This window comes from Schistocerca cancellata, chromosome 12 (genome assembly GCF_023864275.1).
Source record: "Schistocerca cancellata isolate TAMUIC-IGC-003103 chromosome 12, iqSchCanc2.1, whole genome shotgun sequence".
Lineage (NCBI taxonomy): Eukaryota > Metazoa > Arthropoda > Insecta > Orthoptera > Acrididae > Schistocerca > Schistocerca cancellata.
In genome coordinates this window covers 54,268,966-54,287,647 of record NC_064637.1, presented here as the reverse complement: position 1 = coordinate 54,287,647, position 18,682 = coordinate 54,268,966, and the positions used below count along the sequence as shown (strand labels likewise).

Here is an 18,682-nt window from a genome sequence, read left to right as displayed (position 1 = left end):
GTTTGATTTGTTATTCATTTAATTACTGTAAGTTTGTGTTGTGTGCATAGTTCCACATAGTCAGTGCGTACACAACTTTCCCAGTAGAGCGCGCCCCGCTAAGCACAACAGCGCAGACGCAGCGCTCGTCTGTCTCCGCACTACGAGATGGCGCTGTCTTAGAGACGGACCAATTTCTGCTTCCGCCGATCCGCGTATTAATATGTAACGCAGCCAATGAGACTGCTGCTAACGCAGAACCTTTTCTCCTCGCGGATCACACTCGAGCAGTGATACCTGAATGTGCGAGGTATTATAATGAGTGTACAGACCTCCCATTAGTCAGTCTGCATTTGTCTGCACCAGTCTGTACCAGTCTGCATTAGTCCGTACCAGTCTATAGTCAAGTTTCAGTCTGCGCCTAATAAGTTTATCACATTCCTGTACATAGCCATGAAGATAAATGTATAGACACTTTGTCAAGTATAAGAGATATGTGAGAATAAGATTAACATACCAAGACGAAAGGAACTTCAGATTGTCAATTGTAAATAGCATCCAGAACCACGTTAAGTTATTTTTATGCTTGTTATTATTTTAATAAATGTGTGTGAAATTTAATCAAGTTCTGTTTAAAGTTGGTCACCGTCAATCTGCTACTCCAAGCGTGCAAGTGGCATTTCTATCGTCTGACCTAACGGCAGAAGATAAACACGCCATGATAAGACCACGAGACAGATTGCTGACACTTGCCTACTTCATAAGAGCGACAAGTCAAATAATCTGATGGTGTGTGTACCGAAGGCCTTACAGTATGCACACCACAGTTTGTTTATTTAATGGGGAGCAAGACATTTAAAGACTGCTGGTATTAACTCCCCTAGTTGCTGGGTGTTGCTAATTCGTTCCAAATGGCCTACTACTTATTCAATAGCAAGGCTGTTAATTTGTTGGTTACCGGGCACAAATTCACGCTATTTATTTGTTGCCGAAATTGTTAAAGTGTCTGTGTCGTGATTCAGTCATTAGCTACGTGTTTGAGCTAAATTCATATAAACCTTACATTGGCCAGCCGGAGTGTCCGTGTAGTTCTGGGCCCTACAGTCTCGAACCGGGCTACTGCTACGGTCGCAGGTTCGAATCCTGCCTCGGGCATGGATGTGTGTGATGTCCTTAGGTTAGTAAGGTTTAATTAGTTCTACGTTCTAGGCGACTGATTCCTCAGAAGTTTAGTCGCATAGTGCTCATAGCCATTTTTTAAACCTTACATTGCCTCCTTAAAATTTGTTGCCAGCAGAAACCCTTAACAGAACTAAGCTTTTTCACTGCTTATGTTAACCTTTACTGGGACGAATATTTCATGTAGTTAAATTTTGTCTTAAAATGTGTATTTCTCTGCTGTAATAAATGAGTGATAAAAGAAAAAAGCAAAGGGCCTTGGTCCTTCCTATTGTATCCGGTTTATAACATGTATCAGTGGGCATAAAGTGTCTCCCACGACCTTCGGTGATGCGCATTACGAAAAATGCCTTGCTACTTCAAAAATGGTTCAAATGGCTCTGAGCACTATGGGCCTTAACATCTGAGGTCATCAGTCACCTAGAACTTAGAACTACTTAAACCTAACTAACCTAAGGACATCACACACATCCATGCCCGAGGCAGGATTCGAACCTGCGACCGTAGGAGTCACGCGGTCCCGGACTGAACCGCCTTGCTACTGCTAGGATTATGTGAAGACAGTAACTGTTCTCGAAAGAACAGAATACTGTTGACGACCGTGCAGCTTTTCCTTGGAATAAATGATGACTAACTGAAACCCTCAGCTGGCGACAGGTGTTGTTGATATACCTCGATGTGGACAGTTGAAAATGTGTGCCCCGACCGGGACTCGAACCCGGGATCTCCTGCTTACATGGCAGACGCTCTATCCGTCTGAGCCACCGAGGACAGAGATGAATAGCGCGACTGCAGGGACTTGTACGCTTCCCGTGAGATTCACATTCCCAACTGTCCACAATTCTACATATGTAATGTACGTTATAGAAATTTGCCCATTCACTCATTACTCGCGCACGCTTTCGCGATTCCCGTGAGAGTTTGGGCAACCTGTGCCCATTCGCACAGACGAAGGTCAATGGCTGGGTAGCCTTTAATTATGTCTGCCGTGTAAGCAGGAGATCCCGGGTTCGAGTCCCAGACGGGGCACACATTTTCAACTGTCCACATCGAGGTATATGAACAACACCTGTCGGCAGCTGAGGGTTTTAGTTAATCATTTACTGCTAGGATTTGTTACGCTCACTCTCAGTACAATCCGCGGAGAAGCAATGCGAGGTTTTATTTCCCACCGTGTCCCACGTATTAATTCGGCTAATTGCGCCCTGACCTACCCCCAGCACTCCAAAGCTGTGGTTGGGCGACGCATCTGGCAGCGCCGACAGTCCGCGACACAGAATCATGGCCGTTTCCCGCACGCTGCAGGTTGTAAATCGCGCTGAAGACTTATGGCGTCCCCCCTTCAGCCCCCCAGTCACCCCCCCCCCCCCCCCTCTCACCAGTCTAGATCCCCTGCATGAGCGTGGCGTCCCTCTATCGCAGACACGTAGCTCTCTCGCGGCGATTGCCGGCGGAGAGCGGAAAGCCATTTCATCAGCCGCCAGCCACCCAACCCCCGGACGAGTATCGAACCGCTGTCCTCGAAATCCGAGCCGCCAGGGCGAGGTCCCAGGTCGCGGCAGATGCCATTTATCTGTCCGGTCGGCGACGCGGCCGCCATATTTATCCAGTTCGGCACCCCTGCAGACAGGGGTGAATAACAGCGCTGTCGCCGCGGTAGGTAAAACAAGCTGGGGGCGTAAATATTTCGCGCTGCTCCATCCGACGAACTGGTCTTCACCCTGTAACACCCACACACGCTATCGGTGAAGTACCTCACACGAAAGCACGTTACAGCACGCCTTCCACCGTACGCTAATTGCTAAGTGTCATCCCTTTGCCAAGATTAAGTAAACGTGACCTTGTCTCTAAAGGATTTAAGCATCTAAATGGTTACTCTGCAATTCACACCTAAGTGCCTGGCAGAGGGCTCAACGAACCATTTTTATACTACTTCTCTACCATTTCACCATTTCTACATCTACATCTACATACATACTCCGCAATCCACCATACAGTGCGTGGCGGAGGGTACCTCGTACCACAACTAGCATCTTCTCTCCCTGTTCCACTCCCAAACAGAACGACGGAAAAATGACTGCCTATATGCCTCTGTACGCGCCCTAATCCCTCTTATCTTATCTTTGTGGCCTTTCCGCGGAATGTAAGTTGGCGGCAGTATAATTGTACTGCAGTCAGCCTCAAATGCTGGTTCTCTAAATTTCCTCAGAAGCGATTCACGAAAAGAACACCTCCTTTCCTGTAGAGACTCCCACCCGAGTTCGTGAAGCATTACGGTAACACTCGCGTGATGATGAAACCTACCAGTAACAAATCTAGCAGCCCGCCTCTGAATTGCTTCATGTCCTCCCTCAATCCGACATGATAGCGATCCCAAACGCTCGAGCAGTACTCAAGAATAGGTCGTATTAGTGTTTTATAAGCGGTCTCCTTTACAGATGAACATCTTCCCAAAATTCTTCCAATGAACCGAAGACGACTATCCTCCTTTCCCACAACTGCCATTACATGCTTGTCCCACTTCATATCGCTCTGCAATGTTACGCCCAAATATTTAATCGACGTAACTGTGTCAAGCGTTGCACTACTAATGGAGTATTCAAACATTACGGGATTCTTTTTACTATTCATCTGCATTAATTTACATTTATCTATATTTAGAGTTAGCTGCCATTCTTTACACCAATCACAAATCCTGTCCAAGTCATCTTCTATCCTCCTACAGTCACTCAACGACGACACCTTCTCGTACACCACAGCATCATCAGCAAACAGCCGCATATTGCTATCCACCCTATCCAAAATATCATTTATGTAGATAGAAAACAACAGCGGACCTACCACACTTCCCTGGGGCACTCCAGATGATACCCTCATCTCCGAAGAACACTCACCATCGAGGACAATGTACTGGGTTCTATTACTTAAGAACTCTTCGAGCCACTCACATATTTGGGAACCAATCCCATATGCTCGTACCTTAGTTAGGAGTCTGCAGTGGGGCGCCGAGTCAAACCTTCGAATTGCACTTGGCAAAAAGGAACATCTAAATCTTTCCGTTCGAGCTCTGATTTCTCTTATTTTATTATGATGATCACTTTTCCCTACGTAGGTGGGTGTCAAAAAAATATTTTCGCGTTCGAAAGAGAAAGATGGTGATTGAAATTTTGTAAATATATCTCGCCGTAAAAAAAAAAAAAAAAAACAGTTTTGCATCAGTGACTGCCACCGCAACTCTCGTATCATATCAGACACTCTCTCACCCCTACTGTGCGATAACACGAAACGGGCTGCCCTTCTTTGCACTTTTAGGATATCCTCCGTCAATCGTGCCTGGTAAGGATCCCACACCGTGCAGCAATATTCCATCAGAGGACGAACGTGTATCTGTAGGCTGTCTCTTTAGTGTGTTTGTCGCACCTTCTAAATGTTCTGCCAACAAAGCGCAGTCTTTGTTTCGCCTTCCCCACAATATTATCTATGTGGTCTTTCCAATTTAAGTTGCTCGTAGTTATAATTTCTGGGTATTTAGTCGAATTGACAGCCCTTAGATTTGTGCGATTTATCGTACCCAAAATTTCCGGGATTTCTTTTAGTACCCATGTGGATGACCTCACACTTTGTTTAGTGCCAATTGCCACTTTTCGCACCATACAGAAATCCTCGCTACATCATTATGTAATTGGAAATGATCGTCTGATGATTTTACTAGACGGAAAATTATAGCATCATCTGCAAACAATCTAAGGGGACTGCTCAGATTATCACCTAGATCATTTATATAAATCAGAACAGCAGAGGGCCTATGACACTACCTTGCGGAACGCCAGATTTCACTTCGGTTCTACTCGATGATTTACCGTCTGTCACTAGGAACTGTGACCTCTCTGAGAGAAAATCACGAATCCAGTCACACAACTGAGACGATAATCCATATGCATGCAATTTGATTAGTAGTCGCTTTGAGGAACGGTATCAAAAGCCTACTGGAAATCTAGGAATATGAAATCGATCTGAGATCCCTTGTCGACAGCACTCATTACCTCATGGGAATAAAGAGCTAGCTGTGTTGCAAAAGAACGATATTTTCTGAATCCGTGTTGGTTATTCAACATAAGGGCCCTGTTTTATATAAACTTAAGCGCCAAACAAACTATAATAGGTGTGCGTATTCAAATACAAAGATATGTAAACATGCAGAATACGGCGCTGCTGTCAGCAGCGGCCGGCCGCGGTGGCCGTGCGGTTCTAGTCGCTTCAGTCCGGAATCGCGGGACTGCTACGGTCGCAGGTTCGAATCCTGCCTCGGGCATGGATGTGTGTGATGTCGTTAGGTTAGTTAGGTTTAAGTAGTTCTAAGTTCTAGGGGACTGATGACCATAGATGTTAAGTCCCATAGTGCTCAGAGCCATTTGAACCAAGTATCTCTTATCTTAAAATTGTAGTTGTTGCTTATTATAGTACGCAATAATAAAAATTGAAAATTAAGAAATCGCCTCAAGAAAGAGGAAATGTTACGACAACTAACTGATTTAAGAATGAGTATGGTTGGCTGAAATAAGCAAAGCGACTGCAAAACGATGTATACACGGCAAAATACTATCAACTCTTCGATCCTGTCACAAGTCTGACGAATTTAAGCTTAATAAATCATTGCTGGTGAATAGCAACCACTAAAAATTGGTTTTACGATACTTTATTCGAGAAGTACCGATACCAGTTTCGAATTTTTTTACAAGTCATCCTCAGACACGTTTTTCATGCTTTCGTCAGTACAGGTTATACACTGGTTTCCTGTATTCATAAAAGCACTAAAAAACCGTCTGATGATGAATTGTAAAAGAATTCGAAACAGGTAACGGTACTTTTTGAATAAAATGACGCAAAAACAATTTGCGACTAGTTGCTGATCACCTCTACAATTTATTTTATATAACAGCTACGGTCTCAAGCCATGTCTATCGAAGACAACATTGCGCTGAATTTAAGCTTGTATTGTCCGAAAATTTTGTACAAGATAGCAGTTTTTGAAGAAAACGCAGTAAAACATTTTCTCTTGGCTAGTAATACGATGACAATTTTTCCGACAGTTATTTGTATAGCAATTTTCTGGTTGGTTTAATTTTCTGCGTGGTCATCGATAAAGCTTTAGATGCTTGATCAAGCAGTATAACACTTTGCACAGGGGTCGGCATAATTCTCAATTGAGACATGAGTTGTTTTAATCGTCCAAAGATATATCTGTGATTTTAAGCCGCTGGTGAATAAAATCTTTAACATATATACGCAACGATGCGGTAATTAAACAATAGAAAATCTAGGATGGAACGTAACAATACGAGAGAAGGAAAGTTGCTACCCACCATATAGCGGAGATGCTAAGTGGCGATAGGCACAACAAAAAGATTCACACAATTACAGCTTTCGGCCATTAAGGCCTTTGTCAGCATTAGACATACATGCACACACGCACACACGCACACTCACGCAAATGCATCTTGCACACACGTCTGACAAAGGCCTTAATGGTCGAAAGCTATAATTGTGTGAATCTTTTTGTTGTGCCTAACAAGACTCAGCATCTCCGCTAAAATATTTCATTGTTCATGTTTTACATGTGAAAAAGCACCCGTTCGCACATGAGATTGTATTTCGTGGAAATGCGTTACATCTTAAGTGTTGCATTTCGATATAATTAGACATTTCCACGAAATACAATCCGATGTGCGAACGGGTGCTTTTTCGCGTGTAAAACATGAACGATGAAATATTATTGCAAACGCCTCTTATGACTACTGTAAGGATATCTTTTTTACTATCATTATCGCTTTAAATCATCTCATCACATGTGATTTGCGTAAAGTCGGATTTTATGTGCATTTTATGTACAATTTTAGATCGCTTTAACATGGCGATTTATCAATCTTCCACAAAATAACCATCAAATACATGTATTTCTTTACCTTCTTACAAAATTTTTACCGGTTTGTACAGGTTAGAAAGACAGAAGTAGGCAGCGTAAAAAAACAAAAATAGAAAAATAGAAAAAAAATTCGCAAAATACGTGTTTTTGCACGTAAAATGCGAATGAAGCTAAATTTTTGAAAACGAATTTTCACTTTTATCGTAAAATGCATTTGTTTATTCATTTGATTCACTTTAAACCGTTTCAGCGCATTCACGTCAGGACGAATTTTACGTGCTACAGCCGGCCGCGGTGGCCGTGTGGTTCTAGGCACTTCAGTCCGGAACCGCGTGACTGCTACGGTCGTAGGTTCGAATCCTGCCTCGGGTATGGATGTGTGTGATGTTCTTAGGTTAGTTAGGTTTAAGTAGTTCTAAGTTCTAGGGGACTGATGACCTCATATGTTGAGTCCCATAGTGCTCAGAGCCATTTGAACCATTTTTTACGTGCTACATTTCGTTTGACTTTAAACCATCGTGTCTTGACAACGGATAAGGAATATTGGATAAAGAGAATTAGTTTTGACTTTATCCATCTATATACCTCTGCGCAGAGCTTGAACCTATTCCTACAAGTCTAAAGTTCACAAGTGGTGCGCTTAAAAAATCTCCCATAAAAACATGTTTTTTGCATGGAAAACCAAAACGAACAAGATTTTTTCAAACGATTGAAACTTGTCTTAGATAACGATACGATATAACAGTGGACGCAATTTGAACCATCAATCTCGCTCCAGTTCGGAGTTGTTTGACTGTTTTTGCACGTAAAATCCGAAAGAGAGGGACAGTTTTTGCACGCAAAATCTGAACGGTGCACATAAAATTGTGCCAATAGCTGAGCATTAATTTCAGTTTAACTAAAATCTTTTCCAGAAGGAATTAATCGATTTACACAGTTTTCCTGGGCACCAGGTCTGGTTCACCGTTGAAACCATACTAAATATACAAGGTGTTTCAAAAAGAATATACGTATTACAAATCATTATTTTGTCCAAACTATAGCTCGCTGCGCCTCGGCTCGGCATTTGGAGAAACGAATACATGGTGTGGTTTATATTAATAGCCGCTTGTGTCAGCTGTCTTCTGTTTTGCTTGGTAACCGTCATATGTTTAATATGGCTACCCCGCAGCAGAAATCATTTTCTGTTCTAGAGTTTACGAAGAGCAATTCCGTTATTAGAGTGCAAAGACGTTTCAGGTTGAGGTACCAAATTGATCCTCCGAATGGGTGAAACATTCGCAGATGGTATCGACAGTTTCTGGCTACAGGATGTGTGTATGTAAAGGATAGAGTCCTGGCCGCTCTCGTGTTCCTGAAGAAAATGTTGCACGAATTCAAAAACGCTTTTCAACGTAGTCCTTCAAAATCAACTCGTCGTGTCCGTCAGGAGTTACGAGGTGCATTCAAGTTCTAAGGCCTCCGATTTTTTTTCTAATTAACTACTCACCCGAAATCGATGAAACTGGCGTTACTTCTCGACGTACTCGCCCTGCAGACGTAGACATTTTTCACAATGCTGACGCCATGATTCCATGGCAGCGGCGAAGGCTTCTTTAGGAGTCTGTTTTGACCACTGGAAAATCGCTGAGGCAATAGCAGCACGGCTGGTGAATGTGCTGCCACGGAGAGTGTCTTCCATTGTTGGTAAAAGCCAAAAGTCACTAGGAGCCAGGTCAGGTGAGTACGGAGCATGAGGAATCACTTCAAAGTTGTTATCACGAAGAAACTGTTGCGTAACGTTAGCTCGATGTGCGGGTGCGTTGTCTTGGTGAAACAGCACACGCCCAGCCCTTCCCGGACGTTTTTCTTGCAGTGCAGGAAGGAATTTGTTCTTCAAACATTTTCGTAGGATCCACCCGTTACCGTAGTGCCCTTTGGAACGCAATGGGTAAGGATTACGCCCTCGCTGTCCCAGAATATGGACGCCATCATTTTTTCAGCACTGGCGGTTACCAGAATTTTTTTTTGGTGGCGGTGAATCTGTGTGCTTCCATTGAGCTGACTGGCGCTTTGTTTCTGGATTGCAAAATGGCATCCACGTCTCATCCGTTGTCACAACCGACGAAAAGAAAGTCCCATTCGTGCTGTCGTTACGCGTCAACATTGCTCGGCAACATGCCACACGGGCAGCCGTGTGGTCTTCCGTCAGCATTCGTGGCACGCACCTGGATGACACTTTTCGCATTTTCAGGCCGTCATGCAGGATTGTTTGCACAGAACCCACAGAAATGCCAACTCTGGAGGCGATCTGTTCAACAATTCGGCGATCCCCCAAAACAATTCTCTCCAATTTCTCGATCATGTCGTCAGACTGGCTTGTGCGAGCCCAAGGTTGTTTTGGTTTGTTGTCACACGATGTTCTGCCTTCATTAAACTGTCGCACGCCGGCCGCGATGGTCTAGCGGTTCTGGCGGTGCAGTCCGGAACCACGGGACTGCTACGGTCGCAGGTTCGAATCCTGCCTCGGGCATGGCTGTGTGTGATGTCTTTAGGTTAGTTAGGTTTAAATCGTTCCAAGTTCTAGGGGACTTATGACCTAAGATGTTGAGTCCCATAGTGCTCAGAGCCATTTTTGAAACTGTCGCACCCATGAATGCACTTTCGACACATCCATAACTCCATCACCACATGTCTCCTTCAACTGTCGATGAATTTCAATTGGTTTCACACCACGCAAATTCAGAAAACGAATGATTGCACACTGTTCAAGTAAGGAAAACGTCTCCATTTTAAGTATTTAAAACAGTTCTCATTCTCGCCGCTGGCGGTAATATTCCATCTGCCGTACGGTGCTGCCATCTCTGGGACGTATTGACAATGAACGCGGCCTCATTTTAAAACAATGCGCATGTTTCTATCTCTTTCCAGTCCAGAGAAAACTGTCGCCTTAGAACTTGAATGCACCTCGTACAACTGCCTAAAACAACAATTGGCATGTTTTGAGACGTCGGTTGGTTATGAAGCCGTATGAGTTACAGCTGTTACAAGCTCTGCGTCCTGACGACAAACGCAAATGTGTGCCATTTTGTAACGAGATTCCTGATGCTATTGACAGTGATAACACTTTCGCACAACGCATCGTGTGTTCAGTGATGAAGCGACTTTCCATGTTAGTGGTCAGGTAAATAAACACCATATTCGAATTTGGGGCCTACAGAACCCACATGCAGCCATTGAACGTGTACGAGATTAGCCCAAAGACAATGTGTTTTGCGCGATATCCGGATCATCTGTTTACAGTCCATTCTTCTTTGACGGAAACACGGTTAACGATCAGCAGTATCTAGCTATGTTACAAATCTATGGTTGTTTCCGAGGCTGCACGAAGTCAACTTTATTTTTCAACAAGACGGGGCAGCCCCTCACTGGAGTCGCCAAATGGCTCAAATGGCTCTGAGCACTATGGGACTTAACATCTGAGATCATCAGTCCCTTGAACTTAGAACTACTTAAACCTAACTAACCTAAGGATATCACACACATCCATGCCCGAGGCAGGATTCGAACCTGCGACCGTAGTGGTCTCGCGGTTCCAGACTGATGCGCCCAGAACCGCTCGGCCGGAGTCACCGAGTGCGTGAATATCTGAATAAAACTCTACCGATCCGTTGGATTGGTCGCCAAGAAGCTGGCGACTTAGCATGTCTCAGCTGGGCAACACGGTCACCGGATTGGACGCCCTCTGACTTATTCCTGTGGGGTTTCGTTAAAGACAACGTTCATGTACCACCACTCCCACAATCCTGGAACAGTTGAAGAACCGGGTCCGTACTGCCATAACATCAGTGGCGAATTTCATGCTTGCTCGAGTAGGAATTTGAGTATCGATGTGACATTGTTCGCGTCGATAATGCAAGACACATTGAACATCTGTAATCTGAACTTGAGAGGTTCGTAAATACACTACTGGCCATTAAAATTGCTACACCAAGAAGAAATGCAGATGATAAATGGGTATTCATTGCACAGATATATTATAGTAGAACTGACATGTGATTACACTTTCGCCGGCCGAAGTGGCCGAGCGGTTCTAGGCACTACAGTCTGGAACCGTACGACCGTTACGGTCCCAGGTTCAAATCCTGCCTCGGGCATGGATGTGTGTGATGTCCTTAGTTAGGTTTAAGTAGTTCTAGCTCCTAGGGGACTGATGACTTCAGAACTTAAGTAACATAGTGCTCAGAGCCATTTGAACCATCTAATTACATTTTCACGCAATTTGGGAGCATAGATCCTGAGAAATCAGTACCCAGAACTACCACCTCTGGCCATAATAACGGCCTCGATACTTCCGGGCATTGTGTCAAGCAGAGCTTGGATGGCGTGTACAGGTACAGCTGCCCATGCAGCTTCAACACGATACCACAGTTCATCAAGAGTAGTGACAGGCGTATTGTAACGAGCCAGTTGCTCGGCCACCACTGACCAGACGTTTTCACTTGGGGAGGGATCTGGAGAATGTACTGGCCAGGGCACCAGTCGAACATTTTCTGTATCCAGAAAGGCCATTACAGGATCTGCAACAAGCGGTCGTGCATTATCCTGCTGAAAAGTAGGGTTTCGCAGGTCTCGAATGAAGGGTAGAGCCACGGGTCGTAACACATCTGAAATGTAACGTCCACTGTTCAAAGTGCCGTCAATGCGAACAAGAGGTGACCGAGACGTGTAACCAATGGCACCCCATACCACCACGCTGGGTGATACGCCAGTATGGCGATGACGAAACACGCTTGCAATGTGCGTTCACCGTGATGTCGCCAAACACGGATGCGACCATCATGATGCTGTAAACAGAACCTGGATTCATCCGAAAAAATGACGTTTTGCCATTCGTGCACCCAGGTTCGTCGTTGAGTACACCATCGCAGAAGCTCCAGTCTGTGATGCAGCGTCAAGGGTAACCGCAGCCATGGTCTCCGAGCTGGTAGTCCGTGCTGCTGCAAACGTCGTCGAACTGTTGGTGCAGATGGTTGCTGTCTTGCAAACGTCCCATCTGTTGACACAGGGATCGAGACGTGGCATGCGGATAAGATGACTGTCATCTCGACTGCTAGTGATACGAGGCCGTTGGGATCGAGCACGGCGTTCCGTATTACCCTCCTGAAACCACCGATTCCACATTCTGCTTAGTCATTGGATGTCGACCAACGCGAGCGGCAATGTCGCGATACGATAAACCGCAATCGCGATAGGCTACAATCCGACCTTTATGAAAGTCGGAAACGGGGAAGTACGCTTTTTTCCTCCTTACACGAGGCATCACAACAACGTTTCACCAGGCAAGGCCGGTTAACTGCTGTTTGTGTATGAGTAATCGGTTGGAAACTTTCCCCATGTCAGCACGTTGTAGGTGTCGCCACCGGCGCCAGCCTTGTGTGAATGCTCTGAAAAGATAGTAATTTGCATATTGCAGCATCTTCCTCCCGTCGGTTAAATTTCGCGTCTGTAGCACGTCATCTTCGTGGTGTAGCAATTTTAATGCCCAGTACTGCGTATTCTTTTTGAAACACCATGTATTGTAACGTAGGTACGGTAAGATAGACATTCGAATGACCGTACAAATGGCCGCTAGTCCGAGCTAATGCTGAATCTTATAACTTTATATTCCTAGCTGAAACTGGAACAGAGCACCAAGACCGCTATCCTCAAACTGCTATTCTGCAGGCAGCCTTTTCATATACACAGCATTTGTTACAACGCTTTCGTACTGTAATAAAAAGTTAATGTGAGCGTTACTTATTTGTGCTTGCCACTGTATTTCTGCAATGCACCCACACAGCCGTAACGAAGTTTATGGTACGTTAGCACTGCAGCCCTGGCCTATGAAGAAGGCTTTGGTTAGGATGTACAGGGGTTCGGTTCGATGACATAGCCGCCAAAGGAGGGCTTCTCGCTAACTGACTTCTTATGGGAAGTCAGTGTCGTGTCAGCCAATTGAGTGCCGAAATGATCGAAACTGGACACTATGTTGTTTCAATGATTTTCAAGAACGCTGGCGAATGCTCCAGTATATTAGAGAATCTTCCAGAAGGTTCGAGAATGTTCCACAATGCTATAGAATCTTTCAAAACGTTCGGGAATGACGTAGAATGTTCCAGAATGTTATGGAATCTTCTAGAATTTTCGAAACTGTTGTTGAATGTTCCAGATTGTTCGATAATGTTCTCAAATGTTCCATTATCCTGTTGTGGAGGGATTTGTTCCAGCTCATGACGAGATACATGGTTAGTACTCTCTAGGAAATTGATTATATTTCAAAGAACAGTTAAAGTGATAGAATCTAATGTGAATTTCAATGTAAGTGACTTTCTTAAAGTTGTGAACACGTACTAGTAATACTAACATTTAACAGGATGATAAAACGTAAAAGCGGAGATGATCTTCTCAGGAGTGAACTGAAAAGAAGAAAACAGAAAGAACAGGAAAGAAGTGAAACAGATGGGGATCGAGAAGTACGTTTAGCATCTAAACCGTGGAGTATTAATAGACTGTGGAAAACCTTAACTGATGAAAAATGAGATGGAATTAGAGAAGAAGATCGAGTTAGGCAGAGGAACTGCTGAAGAAAGAAAAATACGAAATGGACAAAGCAGAGTTAATATGAATGAAGTTTGTTAAAGTCAACGATCACAAACGCATGAACAAAACGTTCATGTACGAGAAGTACAAGCCGACCGCGGTGGTCGAGCGGTTTTAGGCGCTACAGTCTGGAACCACGCTACCGCTACGGTCGCAGGTTCGAATCCTGCCTCTGGCATGGATGTTTGTGATGTCCTTGGGTTAATTAGGTTTATGTAGTTCTAAGTTCTAGGGGACTGATGACCTCAAATGTTAAGTACCATAGTGCTCAGTCATTTTTTGAACGGGAAGTGCAAAGCAGAAGAGTTTTTTTGGGCATTCGAGTATACTTTTCGGTGTGAAACGCTTTTTTTACAGTTCCTTTTTATGATGTTCTCATACTTTCTCAAGTGATCTGGAATGTTCTAGGAATGCAAACGAATATGAAGTCCATACAAAATAGGACATTTTCAGCCAGTGTATATAATACAAATTATAACACTGACACAGTTACAAATAACCAGAAAAAGAATATAAAATATTTTTGAATTGTCAACCAAGTTTTAAGTTCTGCATTTGCGTCTACATCTACAATTGTGCTCTGAACTGCATGGCAGAAGTTACATCCCACTGTACCAGTAATCAGCGTTTTTTCTCCAGTCTATTCAAGTATGGAAAATAGGATGAAAAATAGCACATAGTAGTGAAAGTAGAGGGGATATAAAATGTGTATTGCTAGGTGCAAGTCAAGTGTTTATGAACTTAAGAAAATCTTCTCTGAAAATATTCGTCTGGAGAAAATATGAAATTTGGATCATAAACAGTTCAGATGATAACAGAACAGAAGCTTCTGAAATGTGGTCGTGCTACAGAACAATGCTGGTGAGTGGGTAGGTAGACCACGTAACTAATTAGAGATATTAAATATCACTGAGAAGAAAAGAAATTTGTGCCATGACCTGACTGAAATGAGGGGTGGATTGCTAGAGCAAATACCGAGACAATAGTGGATGGTCCATTTTGTAGTGAAAGAAACTGTGTGCGGCCGGGGGAGGGGGGGGGGGAAATACTAGAGAGACACTTTCTTTTTTGAGCCATCAGTCTTCTGACTGGTTTGCTACGGAACGCCAAGAATTCTTCTCCTGTGCCGGCTTATTCATCTCAGAGTAGTATTTGCAACCTACGTCTTCAATTATTTGCTAGATGTATTCCAATCTCTGTCTTCCTTTACAGTTTCTGCCATCTACAGCTCCCTCTATTAGCCTGGAAATAATTCTCTGATGTTTTAACAGATGTCCTATCATCCTGTCCCTTCTCCTTGTCAGTGTTTTCAACATATTCCTTTTCTCACCGTTCTGCACAAAACCTCCTCATTCCTTACCTTATCAGTCAACCTAATTTTCAACATTCGTCTCTAGCAGTACATCTCAAATGCTTCGATTCTCTTCTCTTCCAGTTTTTCCACAGTCAATATTTCACAATCATACATTGCTGTGTTCGAAACGTACATTCTCAGAAGTTTCTTCCTCAAATTAAGGCCGGTATTTGATATTAGTAGACTTCTCTTGGCCAGAAATGCCTTTTTTGCCATAGCGAGTCTGCTTTCGATGTCCTCACTGCTCCGTCCGTCATTGGTTATTTTACTGCCTAGGTAGCAGAAGTCCTTAACTTCATCTACTTCGTGACCATCAGTCCTGATGTTAAGTTTCTCGATGTTCTCGTTTCTACTACTTCTCATTACTTTCGTCTTTCTTTGATTTACTATCAATCCGTATCCTGTACTCTTCAGACTGTTCATTCCATTCAGCAGCTCATGTATTTCTTCTCCACTTCCACTCAGGATAGCGATGCACCAGCGAATCGTATCACTGAAATCCTTTCACCTTGAAATTTAATTCCACTACTGAACCTTTCTTTTATTTCCGTCATTGCCTCTTCGTTGTTCATATTGAACAGTAGGAGGGAAAAGCTATACCCTTGTCTCACACTTTTTTAATGCGAGCACTTCGTCCTTGTCGTCCACTTATTCCTGTTTGCTTTTGTACGTATTGTGTATTACTCGTCTCTACCTATAGCTTACCCCTATTTCTCTCAGAATTTCGAACGTCTTGCCCCATTTTATAATGTCGAACGCTTTTTCCAGGTCGACAGATCCTATGAACGTGTCTTGATTTTTCTTTAGTCTTGCTTCCATTATCAACCGCAACGTCAGAATGGCCTCTCTCGTTCTTTTACCTTTCCTAAGGCCAAAATGATCGTCATCAAACACATCCTCAATTTTGTTTTCCATTCCTCTGTATATAGGTTGCTATACTAAGCAGGTTCAAGTGGATGTATGCTACAATAGCTACGCAGAAATGAAAAAAAACTTGTACAAGACAGAGTAGCGTAAAGATCTCCGTCAAACCAGTATTCGAACTGAAGACCACGACTGCACAGCAAAATACTGACCTCTACCAAGCCTCTCCACAATCTCCACTGTGAATGTATCGCTTATTTAGAACGCCGTAGGAACAGACAATTCACACTGGTCTTACATCTTGGCATTAAACTGAAAGAACGAATTAGTCACGAGTGCACGAAACACACATTACAGTGTATCACTGCTTCTATCGGACGAACGTCCACAAAGAAAACGGTTTGCAATATTCGTTTTTCCGGTACAATTTAACTGGTACTAGCGGAGATACTTCACACAATCATTATTTTCGAAGAATACGGCATGCTAATTTCAGCTTCTCGGCTAAACTTGAAATCAGAAACAGGCGAGAAATATTCACAGCATGGAGTTTCTTACGACAGGACTCTTGATGTCTTCAAACATATCGGCAATGTCATGTATCGGTATTTAGAAAAATTTCACTACCGACCCTCGACATATCGATACAAAGTACTGATATATCGACAGAAAAAATGTCGACGTACCGGCCTATAAAAATATCGGCTACAAATTGTAATTATATTGGCGGTTTAGAGCCCTATATTTAAGCACTGAATTATTATCAGATATTCTATATTGTGGGGAGCACATTGTGGTAATGTGGGACCGATCTAGATGCTTGTAAAACAATAAACTGGTAGCCAAGATCGCAAGAATTCTTTTTATTCCATGATTACCGGTTTCGGCGACAAAGCCGCCATCACCGGATCTAGGGAGGACAGAAATCACTATAAAAGTGGCCGTGGATTCCACTTATATAACATGTATACATATAAATTTACGCTACTGGCCATTAAAATTGGTGCATCAAGAAGAAATGCAGATGATAAATGGGTGTTCATTGGACAGATATACAGGGTGAGTCACCTAACGTTACCGCTGGATATATTTCGTAAACCACATCAAATACTGACGAACCGATTCCACAGACCGAACGTGAGGAGAGGGGCTAGTGTAACTGGTTAATACAAACCATAAAAAAATGCACGGAAGTATGTTTTTTAACACAAACCTACGTTTTTTTTAAATGGAACCCCGTTAGTTTTGTTAGCACATCTGAACATATAAACAAATAGGTAATCAGTGCCGTTTGTTGCATTGTAAAATGTTAATTACATCCGGAGATATTGCAACCTAAAGTTGGTGCTTGAGTACCACTCCTCTGCTGTTCGATCGTGTGTATCGGAGAGCACCGAATTACGTAGGAATCCAAAGGGAACGGTGATGGACCTTAGGTACAGAAGAGACTGGAACAGCACATTACGTCCACATGCTAACACCTTTTTATTGGTCTTTTTCACTGACGCACATGTACATTACCATGAGGGGTGAGGTAAACGTACACACGTGGTTTCCGTTTTCAATTACGAAGTGGAATAGAGTGTGTCCCACTGGAAACGCGTCGACGTATGTGGTATCAGCATGATGGTGCACCTGCACATTCCGCAATTAACACTAGGCTGACCCTTGACAGGATGTTCGACGGACGTTTCATAGGACGTGGGGGACGCATAAATTGGCCAGCCCGTTCTCCTGATCTTACACCTCTGGACTTCTTTCTGTGGGGTACGTTAAACTAGAATGTGTACCGTGATGTGCCTACAATCCCAGAGGATATGAAACAACGTATTGTGGCAGCCTGCGGCGACATTACACCAGATGTACTGCGGCGTGTACGACATTCATTACGCCAGAGATTGCAATTGTGTGCAGCAAATGAAGGCCACCACATTGAACATCTATTGGCCTGACATGTCTGGACACACTCTATTCCACTCCGTAATTGAAAACGGAAACCACGTGTGTACGTGTACCTCACCCCTCATGGTAATGTACATGTGCGTCAGTAAAAAAAACCAATAAAAAGGTGTTGGCATGTGGACGTAATGTGCTGTTCCAGTCTCTTCTGTACCTAAGGTCCATCACCGTTCCCTTTGGATTCCTACGTAATTCGGTGCTCTCCGATACACACGATCGAACAGCGGAGGAGTGGTACTCAAGCGTCACCTTTAGGTTACAATACCTCCGGATGTAATTAACATTTTACAATGCAACAAACGGCACTGATTACGTATTTGTTTATATGTTCAGAATGCTAACAAAACTAACGGGGCTCCATTTAAAAAAACGTAGGTTTGTGTTAAAAAACATACTTCCGTGCATTTTTTTATGGTTTGTATTAAACAGTTACACTAGCCCCTCTCCTCACGTTCGGTCTGTGGAATCGATTCGTCAGTATTTGATGTGGTTTACGAAATATATCCAGCGGTAACGTTAGGTGACTCACCCTGTATTATACTAGAACTGACATGTGATTACATTTTCGCGCAATTTGGGTGCATACATCCTGAGAAATCAGTACCCAGAACAACCAACTCTGGCCGTAATAACGGCCTAGATACGCCTGGGCATTGAGTCAAACAGAGCTAGGATGGCGTGTACAGGTACAGCTGCCCATGCAGCTTCAACACGATACCACAGTTCGTCAAGAGTAGTGACTGGCGTATTGTGACGAGCCAGATGCTCAGCCACCGTTGACCAGACGTTTTCAATTGGTGAGA

General features: G+C 43.5%; 1 protein-coding gene and 1 non-coding gene across 2 annotated transcripts in view; both read right to left on the bottom strand.

Annotated features, from left to right (window-relative positions):
• Positions 1–18,682, bottom strand: part of LOC126109449 (C3 and PZP-like alpha-2-macroglobulin domain-containing protein 8) — a 968,006-nt gene that overhangs the window by 911,028 nt on the left and 38,296 nt on the right. The gene's annotated exons all lie outside the window — the stretch shown is intronic.
• Trnat-ugu (transfer RNA threonine (anticodon UGU)) lies at positions 1,856–1,929 on the bottom strand. Its single transcript has one exon. It is a non-coding gene; the product is annotated as a tRNA-Thr (tRNA).